Source organism: Stenella coeruleoalba (genome assembly GCF_951394435.1).
Source record: "Stenella coeruleoalba genome assembly, chromosome: 17".
Taxonomy (NCBI): Eukaryota; Metazoa; Chordata; class Mammalia; order Artiodactyla; family Delphinidae; genus Stenella; species Stenella coeruleoalba.
Window position 1 is genome coordinate 72,809,881 of NC_137163.1, and position 19,970 is coordinate 72,829,850.

At 46.8% G+C, this 19,970-nt stretch overlaps 1 long non-coding RNA gene across 1 annotated transcript in view; it reads right to left on the reverse strand.

Annotated features, from left to right (window-relative positions):
• Positions 1–1,245: 1,245 nt before the first annotated feature.
• Positions 1,246–19,970, reverse strand: part of LOC307176202 — a 108,182-nt gene continuing 89,457 nt past the window's right edge. Inside the window, exon 4 of the long non-coding RNA XR_013824643.1 lies at positions 1,246–1,364. This is a non-coding gene — a long non-coding RNA (uncharacterized lncRNA). The remainder of the gene's footprint in view (positions 1,365–19,970) is intronic.

Here is a 19,970-nt window from a genome sequence, read left to right on the forward strand (position 1 = left end):
AAAGGGGAGTGAATGGTCCAGCCCTACGGTGGGATGGTACTCTGCAATGAGAATGAGATTTTTAAAATTTGATTCAAATTTAACTAGTGTAAAGTCAGCTCTAAAACCTGATGTTCTATTCAGTTATTGGCAATGTTTAAGGTATGTTTGGACAACTTGGTTTGTGAATCTTCTCTTAGAAATGTAATCTTACGAAAGCTAAACGCAAGATGAAGTATAACTGATAAAATTTAACTTTAAAATTGAGACGGGCTGTAACTATGCAACACACACTGGATTTGAAGCTCAGTACAAACATAGGATATAAAACATCTTATTCCTTATTCTGATGTGGATCATACTTTGTAACGATAATATCTTGGATTTCTTGGGTTACGTTAAAATGTTATGAAAAATGAAGACCAAAAAAAGGCAAGGAGGAGCCATTGAAGGTCTTTGAGCTGGGCTGCTACCTGATTAAAGATGCATTAAAATAATAACAATTAATAAGAAGAAGGACTTTGAGGATGTGTGTGAGGCAGGTTGCAAGGAGAGTCTAGAGACAAGAAAATCCACGGAGAGGTTCTCTAACGGCTACCGCAGACAAAGCCTGAGTCAGAGGCTCAGAGATACATACTTTACTCTCCAAACATGGCTCCCTGTTCTCAGGGATGTTCCCGCTGGGCTAACTAAGCCTTACTCCCCCAGTACTTCACAGTCAGGAGAGTTCTGGGCTCTATTGGGAGGGGTCAGTTACTGTGAAGAGTCACCCCGAAGGGTCCTGGACCGACCCTGACCCCTGGTTTGACTTGGAGGCAACCTGAGAAACTTTGTTATTGCATCTCGGGCTGGAATTTACCATTGGAAATGCAGCCTTTATCATTGGCATAAGGAGAACTGTTTTGCATTTGATGACATTTTCGAAATGGTGTGAAAAAACCTTGACATTTTTATTAGAAAATCTATAAAGCCCAAACAAATGGTTTCATGCTGCTCTGCCTCATTCTTCATATGTTCATTGGCAATCCATCATCCCTCCCACCCCCCTTGAACCCAGCAGCGGCAACGTCTTGCCTGGGAATAAAAGGGCCTCTCAGAGAAGCCGTTTCAACCTCGCTTGTCCTGTGCCTCTCAACTTTTACCCCTTAAATCAACTACAATCATCCCAGTTTCACTGGCCCCCTTCCTGGAAGGCTAAACAGTGCTGTCACCTCCTTCCAGAGCCTCTTCCTGTACCTCTCATGACACTGAATTACAGAAGCTTGACCCACCTCCTCTTGAGTTGTACATGGGACTCTCCTTCTCTGGACTCTCTTACACGTGATTCATCTTCCAGTTTGGACCAAATAATTGGATTCAGAGCAAATCAGTGAAGGCTTTCTCTCCTGAAAAAAAAAAATACGTCCCTTTCTTAGATTACCATTTTGGATAAAGATCTCAGCTACCCTAAATTTCAACTAAGGTAGCCTGCATCATTCTGCCTCACTGTCTACTGTACCCCACCCGAGATGACTTCATCTGTCTGCCCATCGGTGTGCGACCTCCTGCCTCTGCCTTTAGGCTTCCTAAGACCAAGTGTTGTTTGACTTTCTCTCGCCGTCTCCACCGTGGGGGTTCTCCCCTGCTCCCCCTGCTCCGGGCCCTGTCTCTCACTCACTGGGCTGACACTGAGCTCTTAAGCACGGGTATCGCTGCTCATCCATTGGACCCCATCACTCTTTCTGCATCTTCAAGTGAGTCTGGTGTCTCTGCCAACACCATCACCATCTGGTTCTTTCTTAATTCTCCACCTGGCTCCCTCCTGCTTCCTTTGATTAATCAGCTTCTCTCTATGTTCTGTTTTGTACTCCCCTGTGTCTTTCTTTCTTTAACCAAATTTGTTGAACCAACCAATGGTTGGCCAAGGAGGGTGTTAGCGTGAGTTTTGCCTTACAAGGTCTTCATGTTTTCATTTAATTCTCACACCATCCTTATGAAGGAGAGAGGACGGAGGTTATCGGCTCTACTTTCAAGAGGGTAAAATGGAGGCTCAGAGAGGGTAAATCCCTTTCCTAAGGCTCCCCAGCTCATAAAGGGCAGAGGTGAGACCCAGGTCTTCCGCCCCCAAATCACAACGCCTCTCTGCAGAACCCCACGTTCTCACTTCCTCGTTGCCGCTCTCCTGCACTCTCATTTCTGATTTCGGGCCTCTCCCACCTCTCATCCGTTCTCTGCTTAGCTCGGCTTCACCCACGTGGCTTCCTCTCCTCTTCGTCCTCTGCCCCAGGTTCCTCTTGCACAGTAACTGCCGGCCAACAGCCTCACACACTGAGCTGAAATGGACAGGTCAACCAGAGGCCCCGGCTCATCCCAGAGCCCACAAGCTACAAGCTACGAGCTACAAGCTTGGCTACAAGCTCTTTAGGGCAGGATCTTGCTCTGAAATGCTGCCACTGGCTGTCCCCCACCTGCTCTCCACCCTCCCGCTGTCCTGTCACCTCCATCTCACAAACACCCATCAAACCCCAGGATACTGGCCGCTGGATGGCAGGACTGTCCCCTGTGTTCCCAAATCACCTTAGGCTGTAGCACCTTTGGGGGCTCATCTGTGTTTTTTTCACGCTTATTGTGATTTGTAGGACACTCTGGGAGCAAACAGATACCAGGGTGAGGGCTGACAGGAAAGGAAGACCCAGATGGCAGATTCTCCGGCCACACAAGGGACTGACTACCTGTGCGAGCTTCACTGCCTGACAGTCAACAAACCTGTACTTCAGGTAAAGGGAAAGTCTGTCCAAAAAAAAAAAAAGTCTGCTTTGTTGTGGGTTTTTTCTTTTCACGCCAAGACTTCTGGGGTCATGTTTACTGACTCCCCTCCAAGACCAGGATCAGACCCAGACAGAAATGCAGGGACAGGAAATAGAATTCCTGCGACACCTCAAGCCTGGCAGGAGTTCTTTTTGTCCCTTGATCCATCTTCTGTGCCACCCAGAGTGACAGCAGCCAGACCAGGCAGGCCCGAAAAGCCACAGAGAAGAAGTGACGCCCCCTCCCCGTCCTACACCCCAGGGGCCAGCGCCACGAGGGCAAGCTCTCACATCACGTGGCACTCTGGTTGGGTATCCTGGTATGACACTGCAGCTACGGAATCAGTCAAATAAGCTCACTGAACAAGGCTGAGGGTGTTCCAGCTTGGAGTTGACACCAGGATGGGTGGGGAGCAGGTAGGGAGTGGGTGGGGACCAGCCAGCCAGCCCTCCCGGCGTGACACAGCACCTCTCCGCCTGTCCTCTCAAATCCTTGCCAACTAAGGCCTCAGCACGGCCAGCAAAAGAGACCAGCCCCCTTCCCCCTCCTGTCTTTTGTCCTCCCTGACAGAGCACTCAACTAGGAGTCCACTATATCAGTGGTCCCCAACCGTTTTGGCGCCAGGGACCGGTTTTGTGTAAGGCAATTTTTCAACAGACGGCGGGGTTGGGCGGGGGAATGGTGCAGGCGATGGGGAGCAATGGGGAGCAATGGGGAGCGGCACAGGAAGCTTCGCTCGTAGCCCGCCACTCACCTCCCGCTGTGCTGGCCCGTTCCTAACAGCCGTGCACTAGTACTGGTCCGAGGCCCAGGGGTAGGGGACCCCTGCACTATATGGATTCTTTCTTACTGGAAACGATGCAAAAGCACAAATGCTCATCGCCTCAGCTTGTTTTTTGGTTTGGGTTTGGGCTTGGGTTTTTGGCCAAGCTGCGCGGCTTGTGGGATCTTAGTTCCCTGATCAGGGACCGAACCCGAGCCCTTGGCAATGAAAGCACCGAGTCCTAACCACTGGACCACCAGGGAATTCCCTATCAGCTTGTTTTAAAAAGAAGATCATGCCTTCCTTCCATCGCCTTCCCAACCTTCCCGCCATCCTACACACACACACACACACACACTCACACACACACACACACACTCACACTCACCCAGCAACACCTGAGGGTTGGTAAGAATCCTGAGAGTGCTGTGAGCTCCTTTCCATGAACTCTGCATAAATATTAGAACATCTTTTGACCATGACCACCTGGCTATTTAAAGTGATCCTATACTATTTAAAAGAAAAAAATCTTAGGCTCTTTTCAGCTGAAGAAGAGAGAGCTTGGTAGCTGCTTGAGTAAGGTGACAGCCTCCCTTTTCCTTCGTGGCACAGTTTACACAGAAGGAAGAGAGCGGCTGGGCCAGGCAAGGCACGACAGGAACCTGGTCCCTTCCCAGCTCGGATGGAGACTAGAAAAACTTGGGATCTGCCACCCTCCTCCCCATCTGATTTTATTCTAACCAGCACAGATTTAATACACGTACACTGTATATGTATGTATGTGTATATATATATTTATTTATTTAAATATATAAATATATCAAATGTATACATATTTGCATACATTTATATGCTACACAGATTGTTTGCTTGTTGTGAGCCCATGCTCTAGACACTGAGAGTGTACTACTGCACTGTCGGTCTGTATTTCAGGCAAGGATGTCCCACGATTGTTTCTAGATGTTAACTGCAGTGGCTCCCAGGATTCTCAGCATGTCTGTCTGCTCCCTGAAAGCTCTTTGAGGGCTTCTCGTCATTACAGTTCCCTGAGTTTTCACTCTTTCCTGGCAAGCCATCTGACCTCTCTGCGCTGCAGCTGTGGTCACCGTCCGCCAACTCCATCCATCAAGACTATTCAAAATTGCAACCAGAAATTTTGTTTCCCCAAAATCTAGAATTAAAAATTTCTTTCCTTCAAACCTACATTTAGGTTTCATGCTTCATTTTTTTCCCCCTCAAATTCATTATTTATGCTCTTGGAATAGACAGGGCTGTGCACGAGAGAGAAAATGTCTACCTTTATTTCGTCATTTAGCCCCATTAGCTGAGGCCGCTCCCCTCCGTGGCTGCCCCTTGAACACTTACAATTGCCGTTAAACAGAAGAGCAGAGGACGGCAGAACGAAGGGGCCTTCGAGAGTCAAAGGTTGCAGACCAACAGCCCATGGGCTTGAAAGCCTCTGCCTGCTTCTCCTCAGAAGAAGCTGGGGTGCCAACCGGCAGGCCTTGCCCACAGCCATGAACCCTGGCCGGAGGGACATTTTGAGTGACCGAGAACCACCAGAGCACCACTCAGAGGAATCCATAACTGGTGATGGCATTTGCAGGATGCAGGAACGTGGGACCAGGAAGAGAGAAAAGCGAGAGGAAAGGCCCAGAGCCAGAGCTGCTGCTGCTCTGACCTGGGACAGAGGCGGGGACAGAGACAGAATTTTCAAAAGACCTTTTCACTTTTCTCATCTTCGGAACCAAGTAGCTCTCTCTCCCTTTTTCTTTATATTTTCAGTGGTTGTTACTGGTGCTCTTTACTTCCTTTTGTGTTAATTGAAGAAACACCGAAAGGCTATTTTGTGAAGATATCGCAAGCAACCCCATCGGCTCAGGACAGATTTTCCTTCGTTCTTAAGATGACAATTGTGAACCTGTGCTCCAGTGACACAGGGCATGTGACCAGTAAGACAACAGTTGGACGATGTCCTGAAACCCCTAACAATATGTGGTCAGAGGAGACTCACCAAGTCCATTTTTGATTCAGCAGCATTGCAGCTAAAAAGTTCTCAGCTCTGCCCTCATTTGCCCCTTGCCAGTGGTGGTACAGCAGGCGTGGGATGTGAGGGAGCTGGGCGGGAAACAGAAGGAAACAAAGTCTGATTGCCAGTTCAGCCCAGTCAGAGCTGCAGTAATACCCGCTCATGGACCATAGGTTATCCCAGCGAAATACGGGGCAGCAACACGCAGCAACACATTTTTTTCTTTTTTATATTGAAACATAGTTGCTGTACAATATTATATGTTACAGATGTCCAATATAGTGGTTCACAATTTTTAAAGATTATACTCCATTCATAGTTATTATAAAATATTGGGTATATTCCTCGTGTTGTACAATATATCCTTGTAGCTTATTTTATACCTAATAGTTTGCACCTCTTAATCCCCACCCCTATCTTGCCCCTCCCCCTTCCCTCTCCCCACTGGTGACCCCTAGTATGTTCTCTATACCTATGAGTCTGCTTCTTTTTTGTTACACTCACTAGTTTGTTGTATTTTTTAGATTCCACATATACGTGATATCATACAGTATTTGTCTTTCTCTGTCTTATTTCACTTCGCATAACGCCCTCCGAGTCCGTCCATGCTGCTGCAGATGGCAAAATTTTGTTCTTTTTTATGGCCGAGTACTATTCCATTACATATGTATATAAGTACCACATCTTCTTTATCCATTTATCTGTTGATGGACGCTTAGGTTGCTTCCATATCTTGGCAATTGTAAATAATGCTGTCATGAACATTGGGGTCTATGTATCTTTTCAAATTAGTGTTTTTGTTATTTTCAGATATATCCAGGAGTGGAATTGCTGGGTCATATGGTAGTTCCATTTTTCGTTTTTTCATTTTCTAAGAAACCTCTATACTATTTTCCACAGTAGCTGCACCAATTTACAGTCCCACCAGCAGTGCACAAGGTTCCCTTTACTCCACATCCTTGCCAACATTTGTTATTTGTGTTCTTTTTGACGACAGCCATTCTGAAAATGTCAACAAATTGAACCAGCACTGATCAAGTGCCTGCTATATCCAAGTTTTAATATACAGTTTTTCATTTAGCTTTCTGTTATGGGCTGAACTGTGCCCCCCACCCCCCAAAAATTCATGTGTTGAAGTCCTAACCCCCAGTTCCTCAAAATGGGACTCTATTTGGAGACTGGGTCATTAAAGAGGTAGTTAAGGTAAAATAAGGTTGTAGATCCTAATCCAATCTGACTGGTGTCCTTATAAGAAGAAGAGATCAGGGTACAGATCAAGGAACGACTATGTTTAGACACAGGGAGAAGACGGCCACCCACAAGCCAGGGAGAGAGGCCTCAGGAGAAACCAACCCTGCAGACACCTTGATCTCGGACCTCCAGCCTTCAGAACTGTGAGAGAACAGGTTTCTGTTGTTTCCGCCCCCAGTCTGTGGTATTCTGCAGCCCGAGCAGATGAGGGCACCTTCTCAACAGCCTGTACACTCAGAACAGAAGCAAGGATATAAAAGCTCAGTGATAGAAAGTAACTTGCTCAGAATCAGAATTGTGAGGGGGAAAAGCAGGCATGAAAAGGCATCCTCTGTCCTCAACTCAGGAGCCTTGAACAGACAGTGCAGTTTCCAGCTCCTGAAGACAGGAGAGGCACTGGGCAAGAACGTCCCGTCCTACGGAGTGAACCCAGGGATTAAACCCATAACTGCCCACCCTGGGCAGCTCTAGAGAAATCATTGACGTGGAGGTCCATGAGGGGCTGCAGTGAGGCTGGCCTGTCTCCTGCCGCTCGGAGGAGTGAAGCCCTGAGCAGCTTCACGGGCAGGTCCCTCCCCAGGGCTCCACGTGTGTCACACCAGGTGATCCCCACTGCATCCCATGAGCTCGGGACTTCCATTTTTCCCCATAGCTTTCCTCTCTCGGGTGCCCTCCATTACATTGATTCAAAGAAGACCTCTGCTTCAGAAAGTATTCTTTGGGTCACTTCTTGTGGTGCTGTTTTATGCCACTCCTTGTCTGCTCCTTCTAGCACTTTCTCTCCATCTTCCTTTCTCACAGAAATGCTATCTTCTCTTGCACGCTACACATTATACACATGCAAGCTGACCGTGTCTTTATTCTCTACAACTGTGGCCCCTGAAATTAAATATTCTATATTCAACTCCCACTAGACAGGAGGGTTGGAAATAGGTGATGGAACACAGGAGACAATGAGACTAGTTGGCTCTCGTAGAGTTTACAGGTGAGTATCAAAGATGAAAGCAGACAATTACTTACAAATTAGACGCATTTCCTTACCAAAATAGAGACATATGGGACTAAAGCAAGTTGTCGAATGAGCTGCCCGAGAATGTGGCATCTCAGGGAAACCTGAATGGTCAGGGCTTGGTGAGGCCAGGCGGGAGCGAGGATGAACCAGGCAGAACAAAGAGCTCGTTGGCTTTTCGCATCAGAGCAGGTTTGGCTGAGCTGGGAGCCTGCACAATCGTGTGACGGGCACGAATGAGGTGAGAGGATGCAGACGCCACACTGTGCCCATCCTGAGAAGCCACCACAAGGACTATGCACTATATACCAAGGATAACAGGACCACACAAAGTTTTCTTTGTTTGTTTGTTTAACTTTTTTTCTTCTTCTTCTTCTTCTTTGGCCATGCTGTGCGGCTTGAAGGATCTTAGTTCCCTGGTCAGGGATTGAACCCAGACCTGGGCAGTGAAAGCACCGAGTCCTGAGCACTGGACCGCCAGGGAATTCCCAAAGGGTTTTTTTTGTTTGTTTGTTTGTTTGTTTTTTGTGTGTGGTACGCGGGCCTCTCACTGTTGTGGCCTCTCCCGTTGCGGAGCACAGGCACCGGATGCGCAGGCTCAGCGGCCATGGCTCACGGGCCCAGCTGCTCCGCGGCATGTGGGATCTTCCCGGACCGGGGCACGAACCTGCGTCCCCTGCATCGGCAGGCGGACTCTCAACACTGCGCCACCAGGAAAGCCCCCCCAAAAAAGGGTTGATATGAAAAACTTGGTCTGATATGGAGGAGGAGCTGAGAGCTTATTTTACTTTTTATTTAAAATTTTTGATATGCAATAATACCTTCACATGTTTTCAAACACCAGAAAGCATGAGAAGGTGTTCAGTAAAAGCTCCTCCCTCGTCCCTCATTTGCTTCTCTCCTAAACAGGTATCGATTTTTTATAGTCTCTTATGTGTCCTTCCTGACTTTTTCTATACTCACTCATAATCAAATAAAACTAGCAATTCTTATTTTTCTCCTTACATATTCAAAAAATAGGGCTTCCCTGGTGGCGCAGTGGTTGAGAGTCTGCCTGTCGATGCAGGGGACACGGGTTCGTGCCCCGGTCCGGGAGGATCCCACATGCCGTGGAGCGGCTGGGCCCGTGAGCCATGGCCGCTGGGCCTGCGCGTCCGGAGCCTGTACTCCGCAACGGGAGAGGCCACAACAGGGAGAGGCTCGCGTACCGCAAAAAAAATAAAAAAATAAAAAAGAAGTAGCATACCATGCGCTGTGTTCTGTACCTTGAATTTCTCTGTGATAGCTCTTGACTGTTTTGCATATTGTCGATTTAGCTCTTAGTGTTAGTATGAGTATGAGTACGAGTGTTAATATTAGTATTAGTATCAGTTATCTTTTCACAAATGTAAGTTTCTCCTCTCTGACCAGATGGTACTGAGAGGCAGAAGCTGAGTCTTATTCAATTTTGTATGAGGTAGGCGTTCGTTAAAAAAAATCTGTTGAATTGAAGTAGGTGAAGAAAGAGTATCTTTGTCAAATAAATCAGTTACTATTGAAAAAAACAAATGCTTCATCTGGCCTATTCACTTGAAATTTTACTTTTACTTAGGCTACTTTCCCAAGAGTCACAAAGGTAGACAGAATACATAATGAACCCACTCCGCCATGCCCCAGCTTCAACAGTTACCAACATTTTGACGAGCTTGATTCTCATCTATGCACACCACCCATCCACTCTGGGGAAGGAGAGGGCTGAAGTATTTTAAAACAAAGACATCATGTCACTTCCTCTGTAAATACCCGAGAATTCACCTCTAACCGAGAGAGCCTTCGCTTCGCGAACAGAAGGGTGTGCAGGCAAAATTAAGAGTAGCTCTTCAGCTAATGTCCACGCCGTGGTCAGATTTCCCTGATTTTCTCCAGAAGGTCTGTATACACTTGGCTTGTTGAAATCAGGAGTCACGCTCAGCCCACAGATAACACTTGGTCACTGTGTTGACAGTTCTTACACCTCTTTGATTCCATCACAATCCCCTCTCTTCCCTCTTCTCTCTCTTGCGTGCCACTGATTTGTTAGAGAAACCAGGTCATCTGTCCTGCTCAGTGCCCCACATTCTGCATTTGTCTGATTGCTTCTTTGCGGTCATATAACTTATTTTCTGTCCCCCATATTTTCCTTGAAACTGGCAAGATTTGTGTTTGGAAAATGTAATCCAAGTTGCTGTGAGGAGAACTGATGGGAGGTGGGAGAGTGGACAGTGAAAGGCCACGCTGTCCCCCAGGCAGGAGAGAAGGGTTCCCTACATGACAGCGGTGGCACATAGCTCCAGGGGTGCGAGGACAAAGAAGTGGGATGATTCAAGAAAAACTTAGGAGATATGCTCAACCAGACTGCTGGCTAATCGGGAAGGAGGATGCTTCTTGACGCTCTGTGAAGAATCTGGGTCTCCCCATGAGACAAACGGAAAAGTCTGCTTCCCCTGGAAACATTTACATGTTTTCTGACAATCTCCTCACAATAATCATTTATGACAAATTTTAAGGGCATGCAAAGTTGTAGTATTATTGTTGGTATTAAATTTTATTGCTGTGGCTTTAAAATGTAGACAAAAATAATTCCTTAAGTAGCTGGAAATTGTAATGATACTCTTGGGAATAGATTTTATTGCTATGGATACTGTAAAGCACAAAGATAATAAATTTAAATTGTGGTATTAGTATTGGGAATATATTTTATTGCTCTGGCTAGAACACAAAGAAGCAGGACCCCGAACTTGCTTCTCCCCAGCTACAGGTTTATATGAAATGACGCTGGATCTGGTGTGTAGGGAGGATCAAAGGTCACCAGCATCACAGATCACGTGACAAGGTGATAAACCTGGGCTGATGGGAGAAGGTAGAGAGAGGCTTGTCTCTTACAGGTGGCCAGGGAGCTGGAGAGACACAGGCCCAGTGTCTCTGAGTAGGAGGTGCAGGTGGTCACATGGCCTGCGGGAGGGTCATCTGGGAGGAACCGCTGCAAATCCACCCCCACTGAGATGTCTTTGCATCCCACCCGCTAGCACACGCACTGCTTCACACGCTCCCGATTTGAGTCTAGTTTTGAAAACAAGCTCTACAGACCATTTGGGTTTGGGTATTGTATGGTCTTTCACTTCATGAACACTGCCCGCGGCTCCCTCCGTATCCATCTCAGTGGAGGGACCCCCATGCTCCTGGGCAGAAGCAGCCTAGAAGCTGCTGACTCTCCTCTCTCTCTCACCACGGCACATCATCAGCCACTAGCCCTGCTGATTCTGCCTCCCCAAGTATCTTTCACAGCAGTTGCTGTCTCTCCACCCCATCTCAGGCTGCCATCATTTCTCACAGCGTCTTTACTGTTTCGGATCCCGCACCTTGCAGCCCATCCTCCACGCTCATCATCATAATAACCACTTTCATTGAGCAGCAGTAATGTGCCGGGGACGGTGCTCAGCACCTTACATCCGCATCTCATCTGACCCTCACGACTTCCCGATGGTGGAGGGACATCTCTTTTTCATAAATGAGGAAACTCGGTTCAGAGGTTAAACATTAAAAGACATAATAGACAACGAAAATCACCAGGCATAAGCAGAAAATAAACATTAGTTTTTTGTTTTAAACATCTTTATTGGAGTATAATTGCTTTACCATGGTGTGTTAGTTTCTGCGTTATAACAAAGTGAATCAGCTATGTGTATACATATATCCCCATATCCCCTCCCTCTTGCGTCTCCCTCCCACTCTCCCTATCCCATCCCTCTAGGTGGTCACAAAGCACCGAGCTGATCTCCCTGTGCTATGCGGCTGCTTCCCACTAGCTATCTATTTTACATTTGGTAGTGTGTATATGTCCATGCCACTCTCTCACTTCGTCCCAGCTTACCCCTCCCCCTCCCCGTGTCCTCAAGTCCATTCTCTACGTCTGCAACTTTATTCCTGGTCTGCCCCTAGGTTCATCAGTACCATTTATTTTTTTTTAGATTCCATATATATGTGTTAGCATATGGTATTTGTTTTTCTCTTTCTGACTTACTTCACTCTGTACGACAGACTCTAGGTCCATTCACTTCACTACAAATAACTCAATTTCGTTTCTTTTTATGCCCGAGTAATATTCCATTGTATATATGTGCCACATCTTCTTTATCCATTCATCTGTCAATGGATACTCACGTTGCTTCCATGTCCTGGCTATTGTAAATAGTGCTGCAGTGAGCATTGTAGTTCATGACTCTTTTTTTTTTTTTTTTTTTGGTGGTACGCGGGCCTCTCACTGTTGTGGCCTCTCCCGTTGCGGAGCACAGGCTCTGGACGCGCAGGCTCAGCGGCCGTGGCTCACGGGCCCAGCCGCTCCGCGACATGTGGGATCTTCCCAGACCGGGGCATGAACCCATGTCCCCTGCATCGGCAGGCGGACTCTCAACCACTGCGCCACCAGGGAAGCCCCATGACTCTTTTTTGAATTATGGTTTTCTCAGGGTATATGCCCAGTAGTGGGACTGCTGGGTCATATGGTAGTTCTATTTTTAGTTTTTTGTGTGTGTGTGTGGTACGCGGGCCTCTCACTGCTGTGGCCTCTCCCGTTGCGGAGCACAGGCTCGGGACGCGCAGGCTCAGCGGCCGTGGCTCACGGGCCCAGCCGCTCCGCGACATGTGGGATCTTCCCAGACCGGGGCATGAACCCATGTCCCCTGCATCGGCAGGCGGACTCTCAACCGCTGCGCCACCAGGGAAGCCCTATGTTTAGTTTTTTAAGGAACTTCCATACTGTTCTCCATAGTGGCTGTATCAATTCACATTCCCACCAACAGTGCAAGGGGGTTCCCTTTTCTCCACACCCTCTCCAGCATTTACTGTTTATAGATTTTTTGATGATGGCCATTCTGACCAGTGTGAGGCTTAGGTCCTTTTTTATTCTTTAATACTCCTATTGTCATTTCTTCCTTCCTCCCTTCCTTCCTTCTTTCCTTCCTTCCTTCTTCCCTCCCTCCCTCCTTCCCTCCCTTCCTTCAACAAATAAACCCCTTGGAATTAAACACAACAGCACTGCCAATTTCTCCAGACTCATCCATCAGCACAACCCTAAGTAAGGGTAGCACTCATTAACAAAGTAACGTGTAGTTCTTGGAATGCCATTTGCTCTTATCTAGAATGTAATCCCTTTCCCTTTCATTATCTCAAGTCCTATTATCCTTCCATATTTGTTTTAGACATCATCACCAGGAAGGCTACTTTTTTTTTTTAATTGGAGTGTAGTTGCTTTACAATGTTGCGTTAGTTTCTGCTGTACAGCAAAGTGAATCAGCTATACGTATACATATATCCCCTCTTTTTTGGATTTCCTTCCCATTTAGGAGGAAGTCTACTTTTAAACTATGCATTTCCAAACACCATGAGCACACGCGTGTACACACACGGCTGGATCTCTGGCTTCCTCCTGGCTCCTACTGTACCCTGGGCATCTCCCTATCTTGGTGTTTATCGTACTACATTGTAACCATCCCCCTGGTCTTGGAAGCACTTCTGGACTGTAACCGGCCTGAGGGCAGGGACTGTGTCCTTTGTGTGTAAGCTCCCAGAATCGGCTGCCTGAATCCCAGTTCACAGTGAGCACTCAGTGACAGCTTGCTGAGTGAATACACAAGTAAACAAAAAGGATAAAATACAATGAATTCAACAGTGATTATTAGAACAATGAGACATAAGCCTCTTCAATCTCAAAGAAATTTCAGGTCATGCTTTATTTAGTTTGAGGAATTATATTTATACACTACATTTCAAATTCAATCCGCAGTTACTCACCTGTTCTCAAACACCCAGCAACACGCTACCTATAAACTCAAGGCAGACCAAAATTAATGGAGGATAAGCAGTCCTTTTCAGTGGCCTTCAGCGAGTGCATGGAAAAGATCACCATAGCAACCACACAAATAAATATTGGGAGTAATGTTTACCGTGTCACAGCAAACTTGGAACGCTACAATCAGTTAAAGAAATTAGGTTTAGTAAGTTTGAATGCTCTCAAATGCCGGAATCAGCCCAACTTCTGTGAGCTTCTTGTTTGGGAGAAAACTCCTAAATTCTCAAGTTACACGAAGCTCTGTGCTTTGCATTTGGTCGCCATTGAGGTCAGAAACTTGCAGAGTCAGAGTATGGAATCTGAGCATATGGAAAGTCCGAGAAGCCGACAGGAACCAGGCCTCTGACCAGCGCCGCTTCCTGCCTCCATTTCTGTTTCCATAGAAATGACCATTGGCTCAGCAAAAACAAGTTCAAGATTCTTCCACTTTGTTTTCCTTTCTTCTTCCTTTGAGATAACCCCTCAAAGTTGTGCTAATTAGAGAAAATGGGCTCGTGGATGAAATTTGAAATGTTTGAGAAGTTAAATATCCTCCTAGTAGCAAGAGCGTGTCTCTACTCTGTCTCACATGGGCCTGCTCCAGTGACAGTTACCCGCCCCCATCTGGGGAGGTGCTCACAACCTCTGGATCTACAATCATCTTTCCGGTCACTTCCAGCAGTTGGATAACCTTTATGACTGAACACGTTGCTGGGGATTCACGATGGTCCCTATCAAACTGAGATGAATGCATTCCCTAATGTCTGTTTTTATTACATTAGCCTGGGAAGATGAAATCAAAAGGACTACGTTCAACAAAAATGTCCTGTGTCGACAGTTCAATACTCTTTCTACAGGCCCTGGAGATTGCCCTGATTGTGTGCTGGATAAAGGCTAAACGTGCAGCTACCTGTTAGTCTGACAAGGCTGTTCTCAAGCCAGCAGGTTGCTTAGGCTTCTTCTTCTTCTTTTTTTTTTTTTTCACAGCAGCCCTCTAATTCCAACAAACCTACTGGATTAACAAAAACCTGAAAGTAAGATAGCACAAAATGCTATCCCTGCATGAGCTACTCTTCTACTTTGCAAACTACAATTACACCAGTTCAACCTAAATGGCCCCGAATATTATTTCATTAATTCAAGCCATTTCAGAACTGGTAAATATTCCCTCTTCTTGGATTTTCTGTTATTATTCGTTCTCAGCAGAGAATCACGAAGCAGGCAGAGGCCACAACGGAGAACGGCGCCAACGGCACAGTCAAGATGACAGGAAGTGAGGGGCTGGCACAGGAACGGGAGTGAGAGTTGACAAAGTCGATTCGGATAGAAAAAGAGAGAAAACGAACAGGGGGAAAGAGAGAGAGAGATCAAAGAGAGGCATATCAAGGAGGAACTCTCCAGGTGGGTAGATGGAGCTGAACGGGCTGGTCCAGGGCCCGCGGCTGGCGTGGGACAGTCATCTAGGAAACCAGGTCCAGCCCCGCTGAGCCCCACGGCCGCCGGGCATGTGCAGAACCTGAGCCGGCTTTCAAGACCCGCGTGCAAGACACCTTAGGGTCTGAGAGTCAAATCCTTTAAAGAGACTTCTTCCTGTGACAGAATCCTTGGACCAATACAGATGCAAGTGTTAGTTAATTTACAAGAGAAAAAAAAAATGTCTTAACATTCTTAGTTGGTCCAAGATCTTCGTTCAGTAAAAGAGCCTTCCGAGCTGGGAAAGAGGATTTGGGGGAAGATCGTGGAGTTGGGCGCAGACAAACGACTTGTGTATTCTCAGCAGCTGTGTGCTGGGCAGGAAAGGAGGAGGACAGGGAAACAATATATCTCACTCGTGGATTCATTTCCATGGCAGCTGACGGTTAAGAGGAGGGATTTTGAAAAGAGAAGGACCTTGATTCCAATAGCAGCTTTGCTACTTACTAGATGTGATGGGGGGTAAGTTATTGAACTTCTACAAGCTACCATTTCCCCATCTATAAGAAGGAAATCCAAATAGCACCTACGTGAGAGAGTTTCTGTGAGAACTAAAGGTGCGGATAAGAGCTTAGGAAATTGCTGGGTACCTCTTTGACCTCAAAGGAAGGTTAGATAGTATTGTTTGAAGCAGAATAACATATGAGATGAATAGAACTAGATCTTAGGAGTCTATGAGAGTGAGGGAAAGGGGTTAAAGCCAATCTGAGGGTTTTAATTCTCATTAGCAAAACTGGGACATGAAGCTTCACGTTGGTGTGTAGCATCTTTCTAAGATCAGGTACTAGAAAAGGAAAGATATTCTAGAAAGAGGGAGGAGTCCACCTGCACCATCTGCACCATCAGTCCCTTCCTGCTGGTGAAGATGGCCGTTTGCACCTGTGAGGGAGAGAGGGAGGGAGGGAGGGAGGCACCCAGGAAGTGCTGGGAAGGGAAGGGGTCACAATGGAGGTGGGACTGAAACCAGTGGAGGTGGGGAAAGGATTGGCAGGGATGCAGGTCAAGCTGGAAGTTCTCCTTTCGGAACAACAAACATCTCCTGGAAAATGTCAGGTGCTAATCTCGGGGACAGCTCTGCCGGGAAGAAGGGCACCTGCCCACACGTCCTACGGGCAGACGTTTGGGGGAGCAGGGGGTCTTCCGTCATTGTTCGAGCTGAGCTGAATGGCCAGCTGGAGCTCTTGGGCGTTGTGCTAGCCTGGATTTCACACTGTTTGCACAATTACAGAACAACAGACAACAGAAAAGGTGCCAATTCTCTCTTCAAAGGCACATGAACACCCCTCGCTCCCGAGGCTGGTTGCAGCATGCAGACACCGCTGATTCCCGCATCCTTCCCCCTTTGGTACCTCATTCAGGGCCCAGAGCCCTCCCAAGGGGCATCTCCACACCCCCCTCTTTTGGATGGAGAAAGAGCTCCTTGCTGATGAGCATCTAGGACCCAGGCTCACACTGTGGTGGCAGCAGAGGCTTTTGCTGCCCTTTTTGCCCTCCTGGCTGCTGGGGAGGGAAGCCAGCTGCATCCCGAAAACAGTTCCACTCAGCAAACAATGCAGTGCCCCGACGAGTCATAATGAGGTCTGGTTCAAGTGCTGGCACGCACACAAAATATTAATTAAAATAACGTGCATGATAAATAATATTGGAATCCAAAGCATAGGACTCCTGGAAAGTCACAGTTGGCAATTACTTGAGCGCCTGCTAACACGTACTCAGAATTCCAGGGTTGCTTCCATGACAAAATCAGTCTTGGGGAGGTGACCTTGAGAGGTCGCCTTGTGTGGCATCCTCCTGTTCATAAACTGAACAATGTCTAAGCAACCCCCGAAGAAGAGTATCCATCCTGATTTTCAGGTGCTAAGGAAAGAAATTCCTCGAGAACTCAATAATTTAATTTCATAATAAATACTGGAGTACCAGCTAGGCTGAGGCTCTCTCTGCTTAGCACTGGGGATAAGGGGATGAGGGATGGGAGGGATCCGTGGTTCTGGTTTTCAAGAAGTAACTGGTTATTGGCAGATAGAAAGTCCTTCTATATGCCTCACCTAAATCTTTCATGCTGCTGTTAAAAACCCATTGCCACCTGTTTAATCCTTGACTGAGGACCCCACAGGATTCCAGTTCAAACGTTTCTAGAGCCTTTCTTAGCTACCAGGGACTTGGGGAGAGGGGTGACAACAGGTAAGTGTCCCTGGTACTTCTGCACTACTGAGGTTTCCCACCAGCTCCAACAAGTAAAGCAAATTGTGCACCATCTAATTTATCTAGACCCTTAAAAATGATTACCAAATGTATGGCCCTGGTTAGTACAGAAACCTAACTGGGAGAGGAAAAGCCCCCATTATCTTAATTCCAAAAGCATTTTCTATTTGTGGCTCAGGCAACATTTCAGCATCTCATTAAACGTGTTTAATTTCATTCCCTCAACAGTGACCCACATACCACACCAGTGACCACAACTTCGGTGCCCCAGCCCCTAAATTCTATTAGTGTTCAGAAAGCCTCCTGCTTGCAACATAATGTTCAATCAGTGCAGAGAAATTAATTAAATTAAAATTATTTTTATTGTGATTTAATTAGCTCGATTTAATTACTTTGTTCACTGACTGAGCATTCTGTTGTTACAGGCAGATCCTCGCTTTCATTCGTGGCATGAATGTTCCCACAGAATTACACATTTTCTCTGTTCAGCCATTGGAGCAGGCCGGGGGAGTCTGCCAGAAACCCACGATTTATCACAATCAACATCATCACAAATTATAGGAAGCATCCAGCAATATAACTTCTAAATAAGTGTCTGAAAGCAGGTCACAGCGCCAGCCTCGGCTGTTAATCCATCATATTTCATAGTCGACCCGACAGCTTGTCCAATTAGCCACGCCTGCTGCCTCTCTGGGCGCCCGAGTGAGGGGTCCAGCTCCTGCACAGGCTGGCACCCCTAAAAAGGCCTGGCCGGCCCTCCTTGGCCTCCCCAGGCCCCAACTCCACGCTCACTGTGGCTGTTCAGGCTGCCCTTCCTGCTGCTTCTCCCTCTGAGCCTGAGCTTCACCGTCTGAAATTCAGTATTTCCTCTGATTGCAAAAGTAGGCAACAAACCACAGTGCCTAGCAATCCCTGGGACTGAGTCACCAGAGCACACCAGACACTTCCATGATTACATTACAGCTACTGTCGGTATCTTGGAACCCCTTACTTTCCTCACCACTTCAAAACAGCAGTGGGTATTCGACCCCCCAGTAGATCACACGTGAACTCAACCTTTCTCCCCTGCAGGCCAGTCCACGATGCCGTGTGTGATTCAAGCTGGACCACAGTGGCCATCACAGTGGTGTTTTACAGAAATGAGATCAGCTCTAGCTTGGCTATATTTGAACTGTGTCATCTTGATTACTGTGCTCAAAGCTGTGCAGAGTTGTTTTCTTATGTTCTAACAACAGTGTGTCAATATATTTGGCTTTCTGCACTGTCTTACGTGTTTTATTTGATGATCTGAATCCATTCTCCTGAGAAGGGATTCTATACGCTTTGCTAGACTGCTCTAACAACAGAGGCCTAAGCTTTTTTTTTTTTTTTTTTTTTTTTGGTCTCTGTGTTAGCTTCCTGTGGCTACTGTAACAAATTACAATTTTGGTGGCTTCAAACAACAGAAATTTATTGTCCTATAGTTCTGGAGACTAGAAGTTCAACCTCAGTCTCACTGGGCAGAAATCAAGGTGTCCTGGGGCCATGCCCGCTCCAGAGGCTCCAGTGGAGAATCCTTGCCTTGCCTCTTCCAGCTTCTAGGGGCCACTAGCATTCTTTTGCTTGTGGCTGCATCGCTGCAATCTTTGCCTCCATATTCACGTCGCTTTCTCCTCTTCTGTGTGTGCGATCTCCCTCTGCCTCTCTAAGTACAGTTTTGATGGCACTGAGGGCCCAACTGGATAATCCTGGAAACTCTCCCCATCTCAAGTTCTTTAACTGAGTCACATCTTCAAAGGCTCTTTTTCCAAATAAGGTAACATTTACAGGTTCCAGGGATTAGGTCCTGATATTTTGGGGGCCACAATTCAGTCTGCTATAGTCCCTACGCTTAATTCTTTATTGACCATACAATTCTGTCCTTGAGGAAGGGACACAAAATGATTTCAAAAATGTGACAAAATTGGTAGCAAGTTAAAATAGATGTCCATGCAAAGCCCACTGCAATAATTAGATAAGAGTTCATGTGATGGTTAAAGAGACAGCAAGACTTTTTTTAAAAATTAAGTGTTTACCATGGCCCAGGAGAAGAAACAGGCCTGTTTCTTCACCTCCAGATGAAGAAAGTACAAGCTTTGCAAGCCTTGCTTCTAGAACGTGTGTGGTTCTTGGGCCCTGAGATCTCACGGGGCCCAGGTTGGCAGTTCTGCTTTTCCCTCCTCCACCTTGTCCTGCCCAGAGGGGGCTGTATTTGTGTGCTCTGCAAAGTGCTGAATGAGGAACTTATGCCACTGACCAGAAGTGAAAAAGGGCAGGGACTGTGTGTTTTTCAATTAAATAGAACAAGAGGAAGGAAGTGTTAACTTTGACGTGAGCTGTTCAGGCTACCGATGAGAACAAAATCCCTGCAGTCAGGTGCGCCAGCTCAGAGTTTATCCAAAAGGAGTTCTACAGCCGCCTCTTCTGAACATCATGAAAATGGTGCCTGGCAGATCCAGCAGCAGCCTGATCCCCTTCTCTGTCTCCCTGCCCCAGTTATGCCTCTTTAACTCATGTGATTTCATTCACAAAACCTGACCTCTCCAAGTGCCGGTTTCTTCAACCGGGCCTGATGTTCTACGTGGGCTCCTTAAAGGCAGGACTCACTCTTCAT